The 27,012-nt window shown below is 44.2% G+C and overlaps 1 protein-coding gene across 1 annotated transcript in view; it reads right to left on the reverse strand.

The window, feature by feature from the left end:
- The window catches only part of MBOAT2 (membrane bound O-acyltransferase domain containing 2), a 125,854-nt gene that overhangs the window by 36,666 nt on the left and 62,176 nt on the right, over window positions 1–27,012 (reverse strand). The window lies entirely within an intron of this gene.

Genomic DNA, 27,012 nt, shown 5'->3' on the forward strand with positions numbered 1-27,012 from the left:
TCTTCCTTTTTAGAAAACCACAATTTTGCACTAAAATACTTGGCTAAATCATACATTAAACAAATTCTTGCTTTTAACAGTTTAAAAATCATATGTCCTTAGTGTGGGATAAGGTAGCATTTATTCCCATATTGTAGGCATAAACACTTAGTGATTTTCACATCTCCAGGTACTTGAGACAGTTACAATACTTAAACACATAGTATGGAAAATAATTTACATATCAACAGAAGAGAACAGAAACAGATTCTGGAACACTTAACATTACAGAGGATAAAGGCTGCGGCCTGGGCCGCCTGGACCTCCGCTCAGGTCATGATCTCACAAATTTGTGAGTTCCAGCCCTGCGCTGGGCTCTGTGCTGACAACTCAGACCCTGGAGCCTGTTTCAGATTCTGTGTCTCCTTCTCTCTCTGCCCCTCCCCGACTTGGACTCCTTTTCTCTCTGTCTCTCAAAAATAAATAAATGTAAAAAATAAAAAAGGCTGCAATGCAAATTACCAGGGATGGATTATCGTCTAAATAGTTAACAAGATAATTCCAGATGAACTAAAGAATTACTGTACAGCATTAAGGGGCGCCTGGGTGGCTCAGTCAGTTAAGCATCCAACTTCAGCTCAGGTCATGATCTTGCAGTCCGTGGGATCGAGCCCCAAGTTGGGCTCTGTGTTGACAGCTAGGGGCCCGTAGCCTGTTTCAGAGTCTGTGTCTCCCCACCCCCCCATGCAAACTCTCTCTCGCTCTCAAAAATAAAAATTAAAAAAAAAAAAAAAAGAATTAAAAGAATTGCTGTACAACATTAAAACCAGAACACACAGGAAACGTGGATAAATATTCAAATGTTCTCAATCTGGGGACAGACTTTGTAAAACATTAATAATATAGAAGAAATCAATAGGGTAAAAACCAATATATTCAGCTAATAAGTTTCTTGTGTAGGCAATTTAGGTAGTTTTATGAAAGAGATCTTTTAAGCTTCAGACAAACAGGTAATTTTGACCTATTTGAATTATTCCTGAGGTGGGGGGGGGGGAAGGAGGAGAGCTTCCTGATTGAAATGTTTTACAAAGCTAAGATACTCCCGACAGCTGTTTCTGACAAAATAGCACCCATGCGTACTGACACACAGAGTTCTCAAATCAAACATAAAATAATTTCTAAAACTCATGTGGCTGATTGACATCTGGCTACAGTCTCTCTCATTTCATAGGGTCTCCTACAACCTGACCTTTTGCCGCCCCTCCCCCTCCCCATTAAGAACAAGAGTCTATTTCTCTATCCACTTTGAACCTGTGTTGACCTTCAACTCCTCTGACCAGTGGATTAAGGCAGGAGTAACACGGTGCTAGTTCCAAGGATGTCCATAGTTAGCCTGGTCCTTTCTACCCCCTGCCTTTTGGAAGCTGGCTGTCAGGAAAGAAGGGTGACTATGCAGAGATCACCACATGCAGAAGCTCTGGAGGACGAGACACCACGTTGGGGGGGAGAGACAGACTCCGTGTCGTGAGATATGTGAGCGACGAAGCTGATGCCCTAGCAAAGAGATGATCTATCCCGTTGAGCCTTTCCGGAATTCCTGACCCACAAAACCACTGGCAGAATAATATACTTGCTTGCTCTAGGCCACTGCAGTTTGGTGGGGGGGTGTCAGCGGAAGAGAAACCGGGGTGCCCCCGTAATGAAACCTGGAGCACACAGCACTGGCTTCGGGGCGGGCGGCAGGGCAAGCAGCAAAGGCCTTGGGAGGCTGCAGGTGAGGACGGAGGGCGGGGGGAGCGGTCACGGGAGCCGCAGAAGCCGCGCAGCGCCGCGGCTCACTCTGACGTGGAAGATACAAAACACACCTTCCAGGAGTGCTGACTGCTCCCTTTCCGGGGCAGACGACAAAGTACGGGTACAGAGCAATAACAACGACAAGTGTTCAAGTTTTTAGCAAAATTTAAGAAAAAACAGAACAGAAAGGGCTCAGGACGGTCTCTCCAGTCACAAAATATTCCTCAAGCAATCACAGTGATGACGAGTCAAGAATACTCTTTTACGACGCCTCAGGGAGACGTAAGGGCACATCTTTAGAGAACCTCTCAGAAAAAAAAACAAGTTTCCACAAATCTCAAGGTTATGCCTCTTAGACCCTCCGCTGGGCAAGAACGTTTTGAAGAACCTGAAGGGGGCTGTCCCACAGCATTTCAGACCAAAGAGAGAGGAGACTGTCTGAAAGGGCTCTGTGGGTGTGGCTTCTGTCTAATGCAGGAGATTGATTGATTGATTTTAATGTTTTATTTATTTTTGAGAGAGACAGAGACAGTGCGAGCAGGGGAGGGTCAGAGAGAGGGAGACACAGAATCTGAAACAGGCTCCAGGCTCTGAACTATTGGCACAGAGCCTGACGCCGGGCTCGAACCCACAGACCGTGAGATCATGACCTGAGCCAAAGTCAGACGCTTAACTGACTGAGCCACCCAGGCACCGCTAATGCAGGAGATTTATAACTGGACACCCAGGAAGCCCACATCAGTTTTTAAGACAGTTGTACGAGACTGGACTCAAAGGGAGAAACGGTTCAAAATGAAGAGATCTTTATGTCCCCAGTTATTTACTGGTAGGTAGTGGGCTGAGAAAGCTATTCAACTGCAACAGCTGGCTACTTCTTGTATAAAAAGGAAGGGCAGCTCAGGGTGTGGATAAAGAGCCACAGAGACCAACTCACAGGGACTAGATGGGGGTACCACTCAAGGAAGAGGTGACAGGTGTCCATCTGGATCCCACGGTTACTATGGACCAGAGACTGCTAAGCGACTTGCGTGCCTCTCCTTTTTTTAACAGAAGGATCTACTACAAGTGTCCTACCACTGTTCGCCATCGTGTGCTGGGTGCTGGGTGGAGGGGTGCACAGACTGGCCCCGTTAGTGCACTGGTCCTCACACGCACAAGAGCTGTACTTGAGGAACCACACTGAAGAAGCCTCATCCACAGCAAACCTGGCTCAGATGACAAGATGGGGGTGTCAAGCTTGAGGGCCATAAGGAGGTGATGCCCTGGGGGTCCTGAGAGGAAGTGAGAATACTTTTTATGCAGGATGTGTTGTAAACTGTGCAGACCAGAGTACGGATCGCTGCCCCCAGTAAACACCCTTCAACACATGCAGCTCTGAACAGTACAAGCTGGAATATAATTCTCTTCCCTAGAATCTGGGTAGGACTTACTAACTTGGTTTACCCCAAGGAATATAATGGAAATGACTTCCGGAAACATCGAGGCCCAGTCATGAGAAGTCTTGCAGCGTCCCCCATTTCATTCTTGAAATGCTTGTTCTTAGCACGCGCGGAGCCCAGTCATCATGTGTCAGCAGATGGAGCCCACATGGAGAGGTAACTTGTCAGTCAACAATCCCAGCTGATCTCCTGGCCCACAGCCAACATTGGCTGCCGGCCGTGGAAGGGAACCACTTTGGATGTCAAGTGGTCAAGCTTTCAAATGACGGCAGCTCCAGCCAAAAGTTAGTAGCAACCATGCAAGAATCCAAGCAAAAACTGTTCAGCCGATCCTAGCCAACACAAAGAACCATGAAAAATAATAACAGGGGCGCCCGGGGGGCTCAGTCGGTTAAGTATCCGACTCTTGATCTCATGGTTATGAGATTAAGCCCCACACTGAGCTCTGTGTTGACAGTGGGGAGCCAGCTTGGGATCTCTCTCTCTCTGCCCCTCCCCGACTTGTGCGTGCACGCTCTCTCTCACACTCTCTCTCTCAAAAATAAACAAACATTTTTAAAAAGCCTTTAAAAAAATCTATCAAAAACAAAAAAAATAAGTATTCTGTTGGTCTGAGACACTATGGATTCCTGAGGGAAAGGATATGGAAGTTTCTGAAGTGGGAAGGAACCGTGTATGTGTTACTATAGATTAACTTAATTTTAGACTTATTTTGAAAATCCCAATAACATAATGTCCATTCTTCTCAAACTAATCTCTAAATTTAACATCATAATCCCAACAAATATCCTAACAATATTCGGGTGGGACCCAACCAGCTGACTTTCAAGGTCTTCTGGAAAACTAAGTAAACACACAATGAGGAGGACTTGCCTGATCCCAGCAGATGGTCACAGTGATTTATGATGTAGCATTGTCTCATAAATAGATCAAAAGATTAACCAAACAGAGAAGTTCAAAAACAGACTTATCCAACTAGAAGTTTGTTTATGACTATAAAGCTGGCATCAGAAATGAGTGGGAGAAGGATGAATGAGGTAAAAGAGGTTAGAAAGTTAGCTCTCCTCTCAGAAATAAAAATAGAATAGTTTCCTGGTTCACACTACACACACATACAAAAAGCCAGATTATGAACAGATCTCCATGTAAAAAAACAGGGTAATAAAAAAGTACCAAAATAAAAATATAAAGGAATGTCCCTAAAATCCTGGAATAGGGAAACCTTGATAAGCATAACAAAAATCATAAATGCTATGAAGATAAAATCTGACAAATACTACATAAACACTGGAAATTTCTATAGGACAGACGACAGAAAATTAAATAAGCAACAGAAATTGTTTACTACATACAGCAGGTTAATGTCTTTAATAAATAAAAAAAATTCCACATAGCAACAAGGATTAAGAAATCAAATGAAAATGGATGAGACTGTGAAATTACAGAGTTAAAAATAATTATAAAGCCAGTCCATTGAGAAAAATAAATGGGGGGGCGCCTGGCTGGCTCAGCTGGAGGAGCATGCAACTCTGAATCTCAAGGTCATGGGTTCAAGTCCCATGATAGGTAGAGAGATTACTAAAAAGAAATAAACTTTAAAAAAAAGAAACGTGATTCAAGATAAGGAATGATCAGGAAGTCAGAGGAATAATCCAGAAATGTATATTAGAGTAACTCTTGTCCAACATCACTGCCAAAAGTTTAAAAATAGGCAATATCCAGTTTGGGTGAGGAAACAAGCATCCTTACATGTAGTTGGTGGGAACAAAATTTTAAACAGCCCTTTTTTTCGGCCAGTGATTTTGCAGTATACATCAGAATCTGGGCATGCTCTCTGAACTACCAATTTCACTTTCTGGAGTCTATCCAAAAAATAAAAATACTTACATATATTCACAAGGATATACACATAGGTATTCACTAAAGTACTATCATAAGTAACATAAAATTTATACTGCACGTAAATACAGAAAAATAGAAAACCACTGAAATGTCTCCAATATAATATTAGTTAAAGTAAATGGAAATAATAAAATAGAAAACACTATGGAATTCAGTACTAGTAATTAAAAAGACATCTACACAAATGTGTGTATATAAACACATACTGATAATATGGGAAAAGTTCTAGAACAAAACTCTAGGCTGATTAACTCCATGTGCATTTTCATCTCCACTGTCCCCTGCTCTCCTCTACTAGAAAGGCCAAAAGACTAACTGCCCAGTTCCCGGGCTCTCCGGCAGCTGGAGTGGCAGCACACACAGATCTCATCTGTGCAGAAGTCTGCTGAGGCTGCTGGGAAAGACTGAGGTCTGTGCTGTGCAACATGGTGGCCATGGCAGCTCAGAAAAGCTGTTAGTTCAAGGATTTTCGTAAACTGGTTGTTAAACACAGCCATTATTAAAAATTAAGTGATAGGAACATAAAACTAAATAAACAGGGGCGCCTGGGTGGCTCAGTCAGTTAAGTGTCCGACTTCGGCTCAGGTCACGATCTCACGGTTTGTGGGTTCGAGCCCTGCATCGGGCTCTGTGCTGACAGCTCAGAGCCTGGAGCCTGCTTCAGATTCTGTGTCTCCCTCTCTCTCTGCCCCTCTCCCACTCACGCTCTGTCTCTGTCTCTCAAAAACTGAATAAACATCAAAAAAAAATTTTTAACTAAATAAACAGTATTACAAAGGCATTAAATATTCAAAACGCATCACTTCTCAATTCCTTCTTATCATTTGCTATTTTCTGTGCTCCTGAGGCTACTTACATCTCCTGCATCTGCATGACAAAAATACCATATAATGGTGAGTTACTGAGCACTTCTTCCCAGTCCCACATTCAAAGACTCCAAGTTAGTCACTGTAAAGCTACCATGGTGAAACATTTACACTATAAAAACTGGCAAATGCTATAAACCTTCCTGATCATTTAAACCAAGGATCAACAAGCTAAAAGGCTGTAGACCAAACCTGGCTCACTGCCTGGTGCTGTAAATAAAATTTTGTATTTGGCCACACCCATGCCCACTTGTTTCTGTGTGTCTAGGGCTGCTTTTGCCCTGTAACAGCACAGCTAAACAGCTGTACAGCAACTGTGATGGCCCCTAAAGCCTAAACTACTTACGGTCAAGTTTACTGACCAAATTAGAATTAAAATTCTGAACAAAATGACAGGGTAGGATGAAGGAAATGCACATTACTCTTTTAGGAGGATGCCAGGACTATAGCCATCATATTGTGAATAACAAAGAGACAAATACCCTTCCATTCTGCAAAGCCTATCACTCAAGGCAGCAAAAGAAGTTGGTCACACATGGACAGATGAGTGAAGTTCCAATATACATCTTCACGGTCTTGTTTTCATCTTATTCGTTAATATAAACAGAAGTATCAAGCAACATTCATGTTAGAACTACATTCGTTTGCCCATGAAATAAGCGACTTCTTTACTGAGCTGGTCGGTAACCAAACATTTATAGTCTGGTTATGTCCTATTGTGGTTGAACTGCAGCCCGAGGTGAGCTGTAAGGGTTCGGCGAAAATCAATGAAAGCATTCTATAAGAATCAATTGGCTCTATGGAATTTACAATAAAGAGTACTGCAAATTTTATTGTTATTTGTAAATTAAGAACTACATATCCACTATATTAGTAACATTTATAGTAAACTTATTATTTGTAAATTATGAACTACATATCCATTATATTAGTAACACTTAGTAACACTTATAATAAACTTGTGTGTGTATATTTACGCATCTCGTTTCCCCAGAAAGCCAGCTCGCTGCTAGCATTTCCTAGCGAGCCACTGCCCGGCCACATGTGGTCACGGAGCACTTGAAACGTGGCTGGTCTAAATGCAGATGCTCTGTGGCTGTGCAGAGATATACTCTGCTTTTTGAGGCCTTAAAAAAGGAATTCAGACACATTGTTAATCATTTTTACATGGACTATATTTTGAAACAATGGTATTTTGGATATATAGATTAAAATAAATCACTAAAATTAATACATTTTTTACTTTTTAAACTGTGAGTATTAACGGTCATACCACCCTGAAGGCGCCCGATCTTGTCTAAACTGTATTGGAAAATTTAGAATTACTCCTGTGGCTCACAATGTTTTTTTTTTTTCTTTTTTTTGGTATAAAAATTTTTTAGTGTTTATTTATTTTTTGAGAGAGAAACAGCACAAGTGGGAGACAGGCAGAGAGAGGGAGACACAGAATCCAAAGCAGGCTCCAGGCTCCAAGCCATCAGCACAGAGCCTGACGTGGGGCTCAAGACCACGAACGGTGAGATCATGACCTGAGCCGAAGTCGGTGCTCAACTGACTGAGCCACCCAGGCACCCCGCTATGTATTCCTAACGTACGGTAATAGATACCTTTCCTGAAAACAGAAAAGGGGACAGACACAGCTGGTGTGGCTTTTCACACTTTTGAATTCCCTCTGCCTAGAAAACGGGTGTGATGGAGGTGGCACCAACCTTCCTGTGTCCAGGGAGGTGGCAATCAGGCTAAGACAGGAAAGAACAAAAGAAAGGGGCTTCTTCAAGGGCTCGCGGGGCTGCTGCATTGATTCTGAATAACCTAATATCCTGAAAGAATCCTAGGTGGTGAATTCTTTTTCCGTATTATCTGCAATTGAAATGCATTCCTAACTGATGGAAAAGCACAGTGAACTTCTGTTGTTTTCTTCTGAGTCAGATCACACAGGGCAAAGTATGGGGACAAGCCTTTGGCTTTGCACACTCGCACGGCAGCAGAGGAAAGCAGACACACAGGCCAATACGTGTGTGCACGGTATTGTCCTAAGTGCTATGCTCAAGGTAAGAATTTCACTGAGTGTCTTCAAACAAAAACATACACGCAAATACACACCAGACAGAACCGATCTAGATGTAAATGAGGTACTGCTACCTGTGTGATGGTAAGCGAGTTACATTACTTCTGACCCCTTCTCCTCTCCCTCATAAAAGGCAGACACAGGGACTCTAACTCAATTGACTGCGACCCTGTCTTCCCTGCTGGTTTACGGGTAGGCACAAGACTTAGGTCTGGTCAGTGAAACCTGACATGGAGCTTTTGGGAAAGGCTTTTCTCCTTTATCAAGTATGACACTTGCTACTGTTACATCTGTAAGGGCTGCAGCCACCTTTTACCTATGAAAGCAGCTAGCTGAAGGACAGACAGATCAATACGCCAGGAAGGCAGAATAAAAAAAGTAGAACAAACAGTAGAACTTTCTGATGCCCTCATTAAGGCTGAGTTGCTGAATTAATCAAAAAGAGCTGCCTTGCCTCACGACTTCTTGCCCTGAGCTGTAAATCTTTCTATACACCAGGAGTTGGGATTTCTGCTCTGTGCAGCCCAAAACATCCTGATACAATTATTACTCGTATCAAAATTAAATCAAGCACATTTGGAGACTTCTAGAATATTTTCTTCATTTTAGAAATATAACTGTTAAATTACTGCCTCGTTTCAAAAAGAGAAACCACATCTAAAATATCTCATCATTTAGGTATCAGATACAGAGTGGAGACTGTTCAGGAAAAACACAGAGCTCAGGGACTCTGGGATTAAGGAACCAGAAATGCTGAGGGGAAATGAGAAAGAATTCTTCCGAAACGAGGAAAAGAGGTAACGTCGTCACCAAAAGGCTCAAGATGCTACTTGGAATAAAGACAAAAATCTAACAAATGAGTAACTGTTTTACTGTGCTAAAATCAAATTAAACCGTTCACTTTCCAAGATGCGGGAGCCCAGACGACCTGAAGCTTAGTTTTGGGAAAGGCTCACACATCTGAATACTAATTTACCATCTTCTTATTCTGCCTCCTCCTCTGCTTATACTTAGTCTTGAAAATATACTTTCAGGTGCTTACACCGAGCTGTGAAACCTCGAAACTTTGCTCGTCTCTTTCAAACACACTGTTGGCTAAGCTGTCGCCTTTGAGTTTCTATGTAATTTTGGAGACAGCTTTAAAAACACAGGCAACACTATAAGACAAGAACCATATGAGCAAGCAAGGGCTTGGAAAGTATACACAGAAGGGGAGGGCAGAATAAGGAGAAAGCCCGTATTCTGATGTGCAAGTCTTGCATAAGGTTAGTCACATGGATCAATGAATAGAACAGTCTAGAAATAAAGCCACAGGTACAGGGTGGATTGCAATCCAATACAGAGGAGGTGGTATTCACAGTTAACAATGCTGGGGCAAGTGGATCTACAGACAGAAAAATGTTAATCTCAACTTTCAATTCATAACACACACAAAAATTAACTCAGAATGGATCAGTGATCTAAGCCTAAACAATAAAACTATAAAACTTCTACAAGATAATGTTCATAATCTTAGGGCAGATGAGGATTTCTTAGAAAAGACACAAAGAGCTCTAAACTATGAAACAAAAATTTGACAAACAGATTTCATCGAAATTGCAAAGTTCTGTTCTTTGAAAATCACCACTATGGTAACACTGATCATGACGAGCAGGGAGTAATGTACGGAGGTGTGGAATCACCATATTCTATACCTGAAATGAATGTAACACTGCATGTTAACTGTACTGGAATTAAAACTAAAAGCTTAATAAAAAATATCACTAAGAAAATGAAAAGGCAGGTCACGGGTCAGGAGAAAATACTCCTAATTCATAAAACTGACAGAAGACTTATATCCAAATATAAAAAGAATGAATTACAAAATGATAATAAAGTTCAAGTCCAGAGATCTGAACAGACACATCCCAACAGAAGGTGCACAACTAGCCAGTAAACGTAAGAAAGATGTATCACATCATCAGTCACGAGGAATCCAGATTAAAATCACAGAGACATCACCACACACCCATTAGAATGACTGAAACTTCAAAGAATGACAAAGCCATTGGTGAGGCTTTAAAGCAACAGGTGCAGTTAGCACTGGGGGCAGGTGTGTGTGTGTGTGTGTGTGTGAGAGAGAGAGAGAGAGAGAGAGAGAGAGAGAGAGAGAAACAGAGAGAGAGATACAGAGAGAGAGAGAGAGAGAGAACTCCTATTCCCACTCTGGAAGCATTTGGCAGCTCCTAGATAATTACATACACTTTTACCCTGGGCCCCAGAAATTCCTCCTGCTGCACAACATGCAGGAGAAACGAAAACATACATCCATGAAAAGACTTGTACTAAAATGTTTTAGAAGTTTTAACCGTAACAGCCCCAATTTTGAAACACCCCGAATGTCCATTAATAAACGGGAGAAAGGATACATCAATTGTAGTGCACGGACTCTGTACAATAGAAACCCACTCAGCAATAAAAGGACCAATCTGTTAGGCTGTAATCTGATTTTTTTTTCCTTAAAAAATTATAGTATCTAAGGATCACTTTTGTTTCCATCATGGAATCCTTAATAATTTTTTTCTTTCAATCTGGTGTTCCTTTTTACTTCTAAAAGATAAATTATAATTGTTACACTTTGGGGCGCCTGGGTAGCTCAGTTGGTAAAGCATCCGAGTCTTGATTTCAGCTCATGTCATGATCTCACAATCGTGAGATCAAGCTCCACATCAGGCTCTGCACTGAGCACGGAGCCTATTTGGGACTCTCTCTCCCTCTCTGTCCCTCCCCTACTTGTCCTCTCTCTCTCTCTCAAAATAAATAAACATTGTAAAAATAGTAATTGCTATACTTTGCATCTTTAAATGCAATTAAAAGTCATTAAAACATATATACCATGTAATACTTAATATTGAGTCATATCATAAGATTGTATTTTACTATAGCTTATATAAGAAAATTATACAGTGGGGCCTCAGTGGCTCTGTTGGTTAAGCGTCTGACTGGCTCAGGTCATGATCTCATAGTTCATGAGTTCAAGACCCACATCAGTCTCATGCAGAAAACTCAGAGCCTGGAGCCTGCTTTATATATGTATATACAAAACAAAAACATGTACATACAATTGTATCTGTATACACAAATACATGCATATACATGTACATACCCATATACACACTGATATATTCTAACACAATACTCCCATGATTATAAATACATATTTTAATATATAAATATATTTTAAGTTCACCTTAAATAAAATCCTAATTAAGATATTCACAGAGTCCGACTTTCTATTAAAAAATAAAGTACAGGGGTGCCTGGTTGGCTCAGTCGGTTAACCGTCTGACTCTTGATTTTGGCTCAGGTCATGATCTCATGGGTGAGCCCCGTGTCAGGCTCTGTGCAGACAGCGTGGAGACTACTTGGGATTCTCTCTCTCCTTCTCTCTGCCCCACACGCATGCTTCTCTCTCTCAAAAATAAATACAAATAAACACTTAAAAATTAACAAATAAAGTTACAAAATGAGTTTCCTGCTGGTAAATTTCTGTGGCTTCTTCCATAAATGTCTTACAGTGTGCTTTGTCTCAGATTCTAATTCTTATTAAAATTAAGTAACAAAAGTTTTTTAAAAAGGACAGGGAGGAATTTTACAACATTAAGCGGAGTTTAAAAAGGGGGGGGGGGTGCAGACACAAAAGCTTACTTACTATACAGTTCCATGTATACAGAAGGGTACAGCAGGGAAAATGCATCTCTAGAGCCAGAAAACAGATCACTAGCTGCAGGAACAGAGCCAGACTGATCACACAGGGAGAGGAAGAAACTTTGGGGATGAGTAAAATGCTCTCCAACTTGATTTGGATGGTAGTTACAGTTTATACATTTGTCCAAACTCACTGAACTGGTGGTTTTGTCTTACATAAGTTATATCTAAAGTTGATTGAAAAGTTTTTTGGAAATAAAAACATTTTATACAATCTCCTTTGCATAGTCCGTCTCATCCTGGGGGCACAGGGCTTGGTTCTCTTCTCCGATTACTTATTTCCAAGAGATGTCCGCTGCCCCCTAATTTTATATGCCCTTTGTGTACTGACGGCTCCCAGATTCTCAGTTTCCAGCCTGGATACGCCTCCTTCTCTCCAAACTCCAATAACCAACAAGCTACCTAACATCTCTGGGTGTTACCTAGCAAGTATCTGGAACTCAACACGTCCCAAGTAGAAGTCCTGACCCCACCAACACTACCTTTTCCCTAGTTTTCTTGATCACTCTAACTGACAACATCTCTCAGCTTTGCCCAAAAAACTGAAGTCATTTTTGATATGTCTTTATGAGTCACATCCCACATCCCAAATCTCCAAATCCATCTTCATAGCGAACATCAGGATGACTCATATCCATGCTCAAACCTATCTACAAAATATACAAATTGGGGCACCTGGGTGGCTCAGGTGGTTAAAGCGTCTGACTCTTGATTTTGGCTCTGGTCATGATCTCACAGTTCATGAGATCGAGCCCCATATCAGGCTCTGTGCTGACCTGCTTGGGATTCTCTCTCTCGCCCTCTCTCTCTCTGCATCTCCCCTGTTCTGCTCACTCTCTCTCTCTCTAAATAAAAATAAACAGACACACACACACACACACACACACACACACGACTGAGTAATGCCCACTGGGAGCGGGTCTGTGCCTGGACTGCTAAAATAGCATCCTACCTAGTTTTCTCCCCCACCCCCTCCCTCATCTGTCATAAACACCGCATCCAGAGTGCCCAAGACTCCCCAGTAGCTAACCCATCACGCCTCAAAGAGAGTCCACTTTTCTTCGAGAACTTCCGTTGATCAAGGAGCTAATTTAAAAAAAAAAAAATTTAACCCTCTTTTCTTTGGTTCTACCAGATGGATGACATGAATGACATACATTTACATAGACTTTTATTTTGATTACAACCAAGGGATAAGAATTATTAAAGACTCACAACATTAGCACATGACTGAGCTTCAAGAAGCCTGGCAACATTCAAAGCCCTCGTCACATGTGCCCGGGCGGATCACGGAATCCAGCAATTCAGGGGAAGGACAAGTTAGTTACCATCAGTACCCACCGTCTTAAGTTGGTCATGATTTTCATCGGTGCTATTTTCACATTCATTAATTTGGTGAGCTAGGGCTCAATTTCGCTTTAAAAATAATTCTGTTCTTACATAATCGCGTGTGGCGAGACCACCCTTGGTCCATGTGGCACCTCTCCCTCCGTCTCTCCTCGGCAGAGCTGGCCAGAACACAAAGCTGACAGCAGCGAGCTCAGGGCAAAACTGCTCGTGGGTCACAAAAGCCTTTAAGTCAAGGAGCAAGTTTTCAACAAACAGGTATCTCAAACCTGACCTGTACTCTGCTTGTCGGCTTCTCACCCTGAAGCTCGAGGGACAGCACTGTAATTCTGCAGACAGACTCAGTCTGAACAAACACCTGTAAGTAAATAATTCTCCAAACCTAGGTCTCAAATCCATTTCTCTCAAAATCTATCTGAAAATTCCTATCCACAATTGCATACTTCCATTTCTGGAATACACCATTTCAAATTAAATAATCAAAACTACAATTTGCCCAATCTGGCTAGGCTTTTTATTTCTTCCCTCGTTCGATAGCAATAAACATATAAGCCAAGAACTAAAAATTAAATATTGGGAGGGAGCATTAGATTTAACCCAAAAGATGGCACTGGTAAGAAATATAGACTGAAAAGTACTCAATAAAAAATTTATAGGAGCTTAAAAACTGACTTTGGTAACAGGTAAACAGAAGAATGGTACAGCACATGCAAAATTAACTAACCAGAACACAATTTCCTAAAATACTCAATATGTATACATGTAAAATTTTCCCCTAAAACCACAACAGCCCTGTAAATACACTGTAAATTATTAGGCATAGTAAGAATCTATTCACCGAGGAGTGAATAAAATGAATGAAACAAACTGAATGTTCTATTTCTGAGTATGTTTCAAACAAGATCTTAAGTCAAATAAAATCGGCAGAGACTTGGAAAGATCACTGCTTAAAAATTATTCATATTTCTTATTTTAAAAATGTACCATTAATCAAGTTTTTCCATTTGCATTTAGTGGTTTATAAGCAAAAGGCAGCCTGAAGAATTATTTTTCTGTGCGACGGGATCTGAAAGTGGCCCAGTAACGCACGCTGATAATTCCCAGGGCAACACCCCAAATGGAGCTCGCCCCTTCCTTCGTCCCTATTTATAAGAAAGTCATACACGTGAGGAGCCTCAGCGGCAAGGGTACGACATGGCTCCCGACGACAGAGCCGCGTGCGGCCCCAGGGGCCCCTGGCCAGGGAAGGACAGCGGCCCTCACAGCACCGTCCTCTCCGCAGGTGCCTCAGGCTTCGGTCTCTGGCGCCTCGGGTTCTGCACCTCTGACTACAGCCCTGGCACTTCACTGCCGTTTCAGTGGAGTTGTGGGTAAATGTGTGTGTTTAATCTGCTATGAACAACTGGCAGTCTCGAAATGTGTCTTAAACCCATCAACAAAACGTCAGGTTTCTAAAATCTATTTGAGAATTTCCTGAGTTTTATTCTAAGACTCCAAATGCAAGGGACCCTTAATAAACGTGACACTGCTCTCCTGACTGCGTGTGCAGTAACGCCTGCTAAGGTACACTGTTTCCGCTGAAGTATTACAATTAACAGTTTAATACATCCTCCACTAACCCACAGGTGATAAATCAACTATGGAGCCATGTGGTTTCTCCAAACCAAGTTTAAAAGTTCCTTCCACTATGGGGCGCCTGGGGGGCGCAGTCGGTTAAGCATCTGACTCGATTTCGGCTCAGGTCTTGATCTCACGGTTGGGGAGACTGAGCCCTGCGTGAGGGGCTGTGCTGACGGTGCAGAGCCTCCCTGGGATTCTCTCTCTCTCCTTGCTCTCTGCCCCTTGCCTGCTCTCTCAAAATAAATAAATATTAAAAAAAGAAAAAAGCTCCTTCTGCTATTACACTTATAAGCACACCCTCTTAACGACACACAACAGCCATTCTTCACATTTTAAGATCATGTGTCTTACGTTTTCCTAGAGTTGGTTGTTAAAGACATCATTTGACTCAATACACTTGCCTTTTATTGAGGGACAGGAAGAACAGAAAGCTACAGCTTCCCCAGTTCACAAACCTGCTGTCAAGTCAGGGATGCTGTCACAATGTCTGCCAGCTGACGGTGACAGCACCGGGCTTTGTAGGATTAGCTCTAAATGCCAGGCCTCCCATCTCGGGAGGTCCATGGGGCTCCATTCAGAAGAGCTGTGCCACCCTTTGTAAAACGAGTCTCTCGGATATCCACATCCTTCACTACACCGAGCTCCTTGGGGACCTCGGCATCCAACTCCCTCGGTGCGTAGCACCAAGCGTGACAAAGGGAAGGCGTTCTGTACGGTTCTGACATGTGCGACACGTGCCCTTGAGCGAACGGTACCAAGAAGGTGAATATGGGGCACAAGAGAATTGGTATGAAAAGACCACCACAGGCCGGAGAGGGGACCGAAGGCTCCCAGGGTGACAGTGTGGACACAGGCCCCCAACACAGAACAAGAGTAACACAGAGGCCAAGGCGCTTCCCAGCTAAGCTGAGTGTGCAGAGCCAAGAGTCAGCACACCATGCGGTGGCCCGAACAACACCTACCTAGCAAAACCCGGGGGAAACAGCAGGAAATAAGCTAATAAAGTAACCCTAATAAGGTAACACAGGGTTCGAAGTATTCTGGAGGGCACGAATTTCCTAAATGAATATTTTGGTTATTTTCCTGTGGGGATTCACAGCAGCAACATTGATTTGAGCAACAAATGTAACAGGATGAAACTGTTATTCAGATCATAATTAAGACTGATTGATGTATATGACGGATTATAAGAGAAAGGTCTGGAAGTCACATGAATAGTTCAGCAGCATGAGAAAATAACCCCCCGGCTAAGGTAGAGAATGTGAAAGAAAGTGCTAAGGATTTCCAAGGAAAAGTAAAAAGCAAAACAAATCTCCAACTTTTTATAACATATGATCCATAGAAACTAAGGAGGAAAGGTCAAGTTTTCCAATTAGGGTGTCTCAAGAAAACACAGAAGCTGGTTCTGAAGTAAAAAGGGACACCAGCAGGCTGGATCTCTTACTGGCTGTGACTTGAGACAAGTTTGAAGGAAGCCCCAGTCTTCTCTTATTTATGAACAACGTCCCCCCTGGATGATTTCATTTCATTCTAAGGCTTGAGATCCTTTACCCTGATCAGCAGGCTTGTCCGACTGCTAACCGGACGCTGCATCTCACGCGGCCTCTCCTACGACCCCTGCTTCCCTCCATCTCCTAAATAACACCACCCGGCCAGTGTCTCAAGCCACCAGAAGCCAATTCCTCCCTTTTCTTCATGCCCCACAGCCAATCCTCAATCTGGTCCCTAGTCCTGCCTCTAAACTGCCCCCTACGTGCCTGCCTCTCTCTCCACCGGACCCTCCTGGACCAGCGTGTCTTGTCTGGTGTGGTTTCCCAGTCCCTCTGACCGCTACCCCTGCTACACACGCGTACCCCCTAACCACCCCAGCTACACAGCTTGGGAGCCATGTCCCCGGGATGGGCTCCCACTGCACCCACAACTACAGTCGACCCAGCCTCCCCCTCTGACTTCGTCGCACACCACTCGTGACCTTGCTCACCAGGCCCCAGCCAGACTGGGCCTCTTTCGGGTCTCCAACCACACAGAGCGCTCCTGACAGCCAGGTGCGGGCCGCTCCCCTCTGCTCACGGCTCTCTCCCTGGTTCACACGCAGCATCAGCTCTCAGCTCTCTCCGGTGGCACCCATATTATTTCATTCCTCTCTCTCTCTGCAATAATTTCACTTCCGTATTTGTTTACCTGCCTGTTGTCTGCCTCCTCCTCCCCCATTTGCCATGAACTCCAGGATGGCAGGCACATCCCGGGACTTTGTCTAGAGCAGACTACGCGCAAGCAGGTCCGTGGATGCTGAGTGTACTTGCTGACTGTGGCCCCATACTCCCAATTTTTAAGTTGGGTTGTCTTAGCATTGAGTGGTACAAGCTCTTTATATACTCTGGATGCAATTCCTGAATCACATCTGTGCTTTGCAGATGTCTCCCAGTGGCTTGCCTGTTTATTGTTTTAGAAGTGTCTTTTGAAAAGAAAAAGGTTTTCATTCTGATGAAGGATAATTAGTGAATTTTCTGTGTGGGCCATTCTTTTGGTGTCACATCTAAGAAGTCTTGGCCTAACCCAAAGTCATAAAGAGCTCCCATATTTTCTTCTAAAGTTTTATAGTTTCAGATATCACTCTCAAGTCTCTGATACACTGAGTGACTTTTTATGTGTGGTGGAGGGAAAGGTCCAGGCCTACCTCCTCACACTTCAATTGTCCCAGCACCACGTGTGGCAAAGACCATCTTCTCCCAACTGAATGGCCATGGTGCCTTTGCTGAAAATCAATTGACCATAAGTATAAAAAAGGTGTGTTTCTAGACTCTCAGTTTTGTTTTGTTTTAATTTTTTAATGTTTTTATTTATTTCTGAGAGAGAAAGCATAATCAAGGGAGAGTCAGAGAAAGAAGGAGACACAGAATCCAAACAGGCTCTAGGCTCTGAACTAGCTGTCAGCACAGAGCCCGATGCGGGGCTCGAACCCACAAACCGGGAGATCATGACCTGAGCCAAAGTCAGACGCTTAACTGACTGAGTCACCCAGGTGCCCCTAGACTCTCAATTTTGACTTATATGCCCATTCTTATACCATTTTCACAGCATCTTTATGACTCTACCATAGTGTAGAGTCAATTTTCGTTGTTTTTCCAAAAAAATTTTTTCTTATTCAAGGTCCTTTGTATTTTCATATAAATTTTATGATCATCCTGTCAATTTTTTAAAATAATTTTTAAATGTTTATTTATTTTGTAAGAGACAGAGCATGAGTGGGGGAAGGGCAGACAGAGAGAGAGAGACAGACAGAGACAGAGAGAGAGAGAGAGAGAGAGAAGACACAGAATCTGAAGCAGGCTCCAGGCTCTGAGCTGTCAGCACAGAGCCCAATGTGGAACTCAAACTCAGGAACAGCGAGATCATGACCTGAGCTGAAGTCAGATGCTCAGACTTGTCAGTTTCTATTTAAAAAAGCTTTCTGAAATTTTTGTGAGATTGCATTAAATCTGTCCATCAGTTTGAGAAGAACCACCCTCTTCACAGTGGAAGTCTTCCATCCCATGAATATGAAATACCTTTCCATTTATTATTTATTTGTTTATTTTGAGTAAGCTCTCTGCCCAACATGGGGCTTGAACTCACAACCCCAAGACCAAGAGTCGCAGCCAGGTGCTCCCATTTAATCTCCTTTAATTTCTCTCAGAGATGGTCTATAGTTTTCAAGTGTCATTGCAGCTCTTTTATTAAATTTATTCCAAAATAAAATATTTTATTCTTTTTGACGGTACTGTGAACAGAATTGTTTCTGCATGTTCCTTTTGGACTATTTGGTATACGTGGTGTTGCCCTCCAGGACTCAGAAGTGGTTTGATTTTCTTCAGTATGTTTTATATCGGTGCTACAGACCGCCTAGTACCTACTAATCCACCTCTAAGGTGCCGGATGCTCTGGCCATCGCAAATCACTGTGTGGCACATCTAGTAAGTTTTTCCTTTCAGTTATTAACTTTCCAACTCGGTTCTGTTTGGTTCGGATTAACACTTGCTATCCCGTTAGTGACAGTCCCTATTTGTTGACTCATGGTCATCATATACACCTTCCTTTACGTCTCTGAACACATCCATAATAGCTGCTTTGAAGTCTTTGGTAAATGTAACATCTGGAACTATTTAGAGACAGTTTCATTTCACTGCCTTTCCCCTATTTGTCCTAAGTTTGTGTTTAAAACTGGCCATATTCAATAATACAGTAACTCAATTTTGATTGCCTTTTTTTTCCTTGAGCATTGCTGTCATGCCATTTTTGTTTTTTTCACTAGGCCTTAATCAGCTGAATCTTTCTCGCCCATGGCAGGTAGCGGCTGATGTCTCTGCTCAGTTTTTCACTGGTTTTATTTCTCAGCCTCGCTCTAGGGGCCACCCCTGTGTCCGCACAGCTCAGTGGTCAGCCAGGGCTTACTAGGAACTTGTGCTCAAATACCTTCAGCCAGCAAGGCACTGCCTCTGCCTGCGGATCTCCATGTGGGTTAAAGACCCCGTGCAGCAGTCTATACCTGTGAAGTTGGCCTCAGCTTTACTCCCACACAGGCCCTCCCGGGCCTCCCTTGGATGCAGCCTCCAGGCAGCCAGGGTTGCATGGAAATCTTCTCTTTTTTAATTAAAAAAATTTTTTTAATGTTTTATTTATTTTTGAGAGAGAGATAGAGACAGCATGAGCAGGGGAGGGTGAGAGAGAGAGAGAGGGAGACACAGAATCTGAAGCAGGCTCCAGGCTCTGAGCTGTCAGCACAGAGCCCGACGCGGGGCTCAAACCCACGAACCACGAGATCATGACCTGAGCTGAAGTCGGACACTTAACCGAATGAGCCACCCAGGTGCCCCATGGGAATCTTCTCAAGTCCCCTGACGGCTCTCTCATTTCCAGGATCTCTCCAGTCAATGCACCCCCACAGCCGCAGGAGAGCAGGGCTGGAGGTGTAGCCGCTGCGAGGGGCTTCTGCCCTCCCCTCCAAATCAAGTCCGCTGCCTCTGGCCAGCCTGCCCCAGCGGAACTGCCTTGCCAAGGAGCGAGGAGTGGCGGGAACCTCAGGCAGGAACAGCAGATTCTCCCTATTCTTACTCCAAGGTTAGCAGTTTCTTTCAATGGAGAAATGCTTCTCAACTGTTGTTTGCTTTGGTCAATTTCCAGAGCCCTAAAATGGTTTTGATAAGTTTGTTCCGTTTTCTAACTGTTTGAGGGAGAAAAAAATTTGCCAACCTCTTTGTTCCTCGACAGCTGGAAGCTCTCTCAGGTGGGACGGGTTTGGGGAGGCTCGCACAGAAATGCTGTATGTGCGGGAGGTAAATCAAGTCACAGACCCAGACGAGAAGAAACTTCCCCATAGCTGGCGAAGTCTTCATGCCAAGAGGAGGCGCCAGACCTCCCTAAGGACAGTGACCTGAGCTCCGTGCACAGGAAAGTATCCCGAGGTCTAAGACAAGACAAGAACTGTAAAACTCCAAAAGCCCACCTGCTTTACCCGCAGAGGGCAGCCACGCCCACGCAAGATTCAGAGGCACAGACAGCTAGGATGCTGCTGCCTCCCGAGGGTAGAGTAACCACCTCTTCAGGGTCCCCACTTTACGGACACCAGATGTGGTGTCTACTGAACAGAACACATGCTTGCGTCCTTCCTAGAGACTCGCAGGTACTCTAATGTTCCTTAAGAGAACCCCACTGTCCCTGGGCATCCGGGCTTGCTGGGCCATCTCCCCACTCTTCCGACCAGGTGTTCTCTCTGCCGGAACAAAGAGATCTCACTGCGTTACAAACACAATGCAAGTCGTGAGAGGTTTCGTGTGTTCTTTTACAGAGCCTCATTCATGAGAAATCGGAAAGGAGCTTAGCTGTATTCACCAGACCAGACACAAATAGTGACACTGGTGTAGGAAGGCACTCGGTTCTTTCCTGTTCTCCCTCTGCTGACAGAAGACTGAAATGAACCAAACGACCCGCTATTGTTCAGCTTGTTTTATAAAATCCAACTTTTGCTCCCACACCTGGTTCAGTAACATACTCAAGTCACTTAATTATTCTCAAAGTTGACTCAAATGTACAAGTAAAACTGGGTTTTGGCTGCTGGCATTAAGCAAGATTCTTTCATCTTTCAAAACATAGATTTTTATATTTGGGAGCGCCTGGGTGGTTCAGTCGGTTGAGTGTCTGGCTCTTGATTTTGGCTCAGGTCACGATCTCACGGCTCATGGTGGATCAGGCCCTGAGTCGAGCTCTGTGCTGACAGCGCAGAGCCTGCTTGGGATCCTCTCTCCCACCCTCTCTCTGCCCCCCTCCCTCACTCACACTCTCTCTCTCAAAAATAAATAAATATTTTTTAAAAAGATTTGAGACCTTCGTATTCTAGTTCAAAATGTTATCTGCTTAGCAGTCCCCAACTCAGCTTGTCCTAGTAAGTCGTGATTATGCACAAACTTAAAGCTCTCAATAACATCAAGAACTACCTCTGGCAAACAATGTAATGACAGAATCTTGGGGGCAACTGAGAAAGACAATGATCCACCAAAAAACATCCAGATTTCAGTCTGTTCTCGTTGCTACCACAACCAGGACTCTGCAAAGAAGAATGTTTGGAAAAGGCTTCACATCACCCGCCCCCCCAGTCCCCTTGGGCCTCCACCAAGCAGATCAGAGGCCTGTCACTCTCTGTCCATCGGGGGCTGCATTTTAATATAGGGTCCTGACCTTCCTTCCCCTTCCCACAACACAAAAGACCACTCATCTTTTTTCTATTACACTTTAGGGTGAAACAATTTGTAGAAGGAAAGCAGGAAAAGAAAAAAAAAAAGTGATTCAATTAATTCTTCAAAGCTCTTAAAAGCAAAAGAAGGACTGTGAATTACAGTTCTCCATAATCCATATTTTGGCTCGGAATACCTAAGACCCCAAGTGGGGACCGGAAGAAGGCAGCACGAGAGCCGAGCCAAAGCTGAGCGGGTCAGGGCTTCTCAGAAAAGGGACCCTGGGAGGAGACGTGCACTGAGCCTGCCCTCTGGTTGCAGGGGTGAGGAAACGGTCAGCTCGTGTGCAGAGCCCATTTGGCTGTGCTCAAGTACACATTCCCATCCCTGGTCTCTGGAGAGATTCTGAGGTTACAAAGGCGAATGCGGCTCAGTCCCTGTCCTCCTAGGTTCCAAGTCTCGCATGGGAGGCAGACACTGGCTACCACATGCCCGCCTCCCACCCCGCACCCCTTGCCCAGGGGCTCTGCAAACTGCATCTCCCTGAATCTGATGCTCCTGCATGCTCACATTTCAGCATCTCTAAAGCCAAGGACGCCCTCCCAACCGACAGCATGCCATCTTCTTTAGTGGTGCTTAAAATAATGCTGTAATGGCATCTTACAGTCAGTGAAATACAGTATAGCTCATTTAATCTCTGCCACAGTCCTAGGAGGTAGGAATTACTGTTGCTCCTAATGCACGAATGAGGAAAGTGAGGGTAGAGGGGCTAAGTAACCCCGACAGCGTGACCAAGCTCCTGAGCGGGTGAGGGTGGTGGGGGTGTGGCTCCACAGCCAGGACCTCGACCACAGATCCGCATGGCACGGCACGATATGCGACATCACAGGGGCCATTCAAGATCAAGGGGGACTAATTCTGGCAGGAAGGGGGAAGAGGAAAAGGGGAAAGGGCTTCAGCCCAGAGGTCACACGCCACCAGACCAGCAGGAACGCCTGGGGCGGCGGGGGCTCCCTGCACACGCAAAGGAACCGGGCGAAGTACGGCACAGCATGTGCTTGAGCTACAAACGGCTCATCAAGGCTGGGCCCGTCCGGGTCGGGGAGCGGGAGCTGGAACCGAGAGTGCACAGAAAGGCAGGGCAAAGGCACCGAGGCGCTGCCGGGCGGAAGGGAGCCACAGTCAGGCAGAGGGTTAAGAGGACCGTCGGGACAGCAGAGCACAGGCCAGGGCAGAGGGCGGGGCCGCCAGCCATGACCGTCCAGGTACGAGGCTGCTGCAGAGCGGGACGGACTTGAGCATCGGGAGGGGAGGGAGGGCAGCTAACCAGTGCTTACTACACAGCAGGCGCCGTTTCAAATGCCTCGCAGATATCTCACTCCTACAAGCCAATGGGAACCAAAGCACAAGAGTTCCTAGTGACGGCCATGCGTGGCGGGGCCGAGGAAGCAGCAAGCATCCCCGATCAGCCCGGCTGCTGGGCTACAAGCCGGGGCCAGGGAGAGAGGCTGCGGGGAGGGAGGGGCCTGGTGGTAACATGGACTGGGTGCGGAAAGGCACGGGACAAGGGAAGGGCCGGCACCCTTCTCTATCGGGGGGGTGGGGTGGGGAAGATACCTGCAGACAGCCAGCTCACGCCTCCTCCTCCTCCCTCTTCCCACTTCTAAACACCTCACCCCGCATCGGTGAGGATTATCTCCCAAGAATTATCTTTATGTCCATCTCAGAACTTTTATTTATTAAAGTTTATTTATTTTGAGAGAGAGAGAGAGAGAGAGAGGAGAGAAGGCGAAAGCAGGGAGAGAATCCCAAGCAGGCTCCATGTTGCCAGCACAGAGCCCAACACAGGGCTCGAACCCACAAACAGTGAGACATGACCTGAGCCAAAATCAAGAGTCAGACACTTAACTGACTGAGCCACTCAAGCTCCCCTCAGGACTTTTAATTATGAACTTATGTTATCTGCTAAGTGTGAGAAGGCAGAGATCAGGTGAGTGAACTTAAAGGTCACTAAAATTTAGGCTAATGTGAAAAGAATGGGAAAGGACACTGAAAACATCAATTAAAATTATTTGCAAGAGGGGCGCCTGGGTGGCTTAGTCGGTTAAGCTTCCGACTTTCGCTTAGGTCATGATCTCTCGGTTTGTGGGTTCGAGCCCCGCACCGGGCTCTGTGCTGACAGCCAGCTCAGAGCCTGGAGCCTATTTCAGTCTGTGACTCCCTCTGTCTCTGACCCTCCCCTGCTCACGCTGTCTCTCTCTCTCTCCTAGAAATAAATAAAAAATAAATAAAATAAAATAAAAAAATAAAATAAAATAAAATTATTTGCAAGAAAACTGAAGACTGAAGTGAAATAAGAGCCCCCACGTGGCCCTCTCTCAGAACACACGGCTGCCCAAGTGCAGTGGAGATCGGTGTCACCCCAGCCCGGACGTGTGCCTGGGGGCGTATGCGGTGACACTCAGGTAGTGAGAGTGACAGAGACAATGAACAACAGAAGCGAGGTCAGGAAGACACCAACTGGGAGAACCGGGGACAGTGGAGTGGACACAGCATTGCCTCCAGGATTGTTCTAGACTCTCAGTGCAGGTCTCTGTGGCCCCTCTGCACACCGAGCAGGTGGCCAGGGGTGGACGGATCCAGGGGGAGCACAGAGACAGAAGGCCGTGCTCCCTGAGGGCTCCATCAGCAGCAGGGCAGCTCTGAGAGCAGGTGTAGGCCAGGCGTGAGCCGCACACCTGCGCCGCCTCACGTGCCATGGTAGAGTTCTAGAGCAGCACTCCCCCTCTTGTGGTCTCAGGATCCTTTTTACTCAAAAATTATTGAGGAAACCAAAGAAGCATAACTCACATAAATAGCAGCCACTGATATTTACCATGCTAGGCTAAAACTGAGAATTAAAAAAAAATTTTTTTAATGTTTATTCATTTTTGAGAGAGAGACACAGACTGTGAGTAGGGGAAGGGGTAGAGAGAGAGGGAGGCACAGAATTGGAAGCAGGCTCCAGGCTCTGAGCTGTCAGCACAGAGCCCGATACAGGGCTTGAACTCACAAACTGTGAGATCATGGCCTGAGCCAAAGTTGGAGGCTCAGCCGACTGAGCCACCCAGGCGCCCCAACTAATCACTAGAGTTTTAAAAGGAAACTGTTCCAACAATATGAATTCTATACAAGATTTTCCAAAACTAAGAAAAAGGCAAATAGTGCCTCGCCCATCCCCATATTGTCTTCTTCCCAAGACAAGTCATGCTAAGGGCACATTTTCTGGAATACCCACAATTTCAAGGCTAGCAAAAGATAAGGAAGATCTCATCTCTTTCTGATCTTCATTAAATTTTATTTTTTTAATTTTTAAAAAAATGTTGATTTATTTTCAGAGAGTGAGCGAGCATGAGCAGGGGAGGGTGAGAGAGAGAGAGAGAAAGAGAGAATCCCATATTACAGAGCCCGATGCGGAACTTGAACTCATGAACCATGAGATCATGACTGAGCTGAAATCAAGAGTCAGATGCTTAACTGACTGAGCCATCCAGGTGCCCCTTCATTAAGGTTAAGCAAAAGCTCAACTTTCACTGTGAAAAATAGATGCCCATCACCTTTGATTACCCTCTATCTTTCCATAATTGCTCTAAAATGAATTATTTAATAAGCTAGCAACAAGTAGGAGGTCAGTACTTTTCGCCACACAAATTAATTATCCCAGAGTATTTTAAAATTCTATTTTTTGTCACATTAAAACAGCATTTTAAAATCTGTATTTATTATATACTTTAATAAAGCCATTCACAATACAATGTTTGTTATTCTACCAAAAAACAACTAGGATTTTTATGCTGTCTGCTAAACAGGTGAACGTTTTTTGTCTAAGTTACACACACACACACACACACACACACACACACACACACACAAAACCAAACCCAAAAAACCTTTAGAACTGGCTTTGTGAGTGTGTTCTAGTGTGTTTGCTTTCTGGAACCTCCGTTTCATGGTCTGCACATAAGTAACACACTCTCCCAAACCCTGTTGGGGCACTTAAATGGGATATTTGTAAAAAGCACTCCACAAGTCACTGGCACCTGGTAGCCACTCCGTCATTCGAACACCAAAGTCAGGTTCCAAAGGTTTGATTAAGTCATATTGCTTCTAACACCGTGAGGACAAAACTCACACATGTCAACAGGTGTACTAGAACAGGCCACAGGTAGTTTCCTCACTTAGCAAGCCCTGGTTTTCCGAAACTACTTCCCCATTTCTTACCTAAAAGTTAAAAAACAATCCAGTCACAAAAGCTTTGATTCTCATGGAACTTCAACAAGGACCACACACTTTATGTATGTCGCATGTGTTATGACACATAACTGAATGCATTTGCTCAACATTCAAATAAGACAGTTATGTGAGTTTTTAATGTTTATTTCAACACTCGGGCAAGGGTTAAGATCTTAATGTAAAAGTAGTTTCTGGAAGTACCCAAAACCAGAAGATGGGTCCTTATACTTCGCCAATGAAAAGCACTCTTATTTTTAATTATTATGATTATCTACTTATTTTTTATAATACATGAATTGTTATTTTTAAAACAAGAAGAATATATTCACCTCACTGGATCCAAAACTTTCTTTTGTTTTTGAGCTGATTAATATGGAATAAGATACTAATCTGACATTTTAGACAGATCTGAGGTGGTAGAACCTCACTGAACAAGAAATCTGTGCACATGTGTGTTTACTCTAGCACATTCCGATGAACAGCAGCGCCCCAAGTAACGCCTTTATCTACTAAGGGATGTGTGTTAGTCTCATTAGCATCCCTACATTAACGTAAAACCCTTACTTTGTATAAAAACCCTGTGCAAGCCTAAGACAAAAAAGCTTCCCTTACTGGCTCAAGGATGACTGAATCACCTTAACAGACACATCCAGTTTACGATGAGAAATAAAATTTGGCCTTCAAATACCTCCGAAAGAGACCCTATAATGGGCTGAATGGTATAAAGGAGTCTGAGTCATGCTCTTTCCTGAGTGCAGGATTTTATGGAATGGTGCCTTGTCAAGATTTTTCAGAAATCCGACAGAACCTGGACATCCTGTACCTATCACCAAGAAATAACTTTTCCTCCTTGTGAGAACTGAGAATATTTAAGATCCTCAGACCCTAAGCACAACATGCACAAGGCCACTGCACCTTTCTGGATAAAGTATCTGCATCTTTGCTCTAAGTGAGAGTAACAAACACACAAACCTCTCCCTTTGCTGGGGACCCTGCCTGTTGGCTCTCATTACTTTTTCTCAGTCACTTCAGGGTATTTCTTTTTTAATAATGTGTCCTCATGATCATGCTGCTTAGAAGTAACATAATGCAGAAGTAAAACCTTGGGCCCCAGGTGGAATCAGACACACCTAGTTCTAATCCCAGATCCATCACTTGCTAACCTGTTTCCCTGGGAAATAGGTCACACTCCCTCCAAAGCCTTACGTGCCCATGCGTGTGCTTTGCACAGCGACTGACACACAATAATTAATGAAGCATCACTTACTATA

Source organism: Hyaena hyaena, unplaced genomic scaffold (assembly GCF_003009895.1).
Source record: "Hyaena hyaena isolate Hyena2069 unplaced genomic scaffold, ASM300989v1 scaffold_53, whole genome shotgun sequence".
NCBI lineage: Eukaryota > Metazoa > Chordata > Mammalia > Carnivora > Hyaenidae > Hyaena > Hyaena hyaena.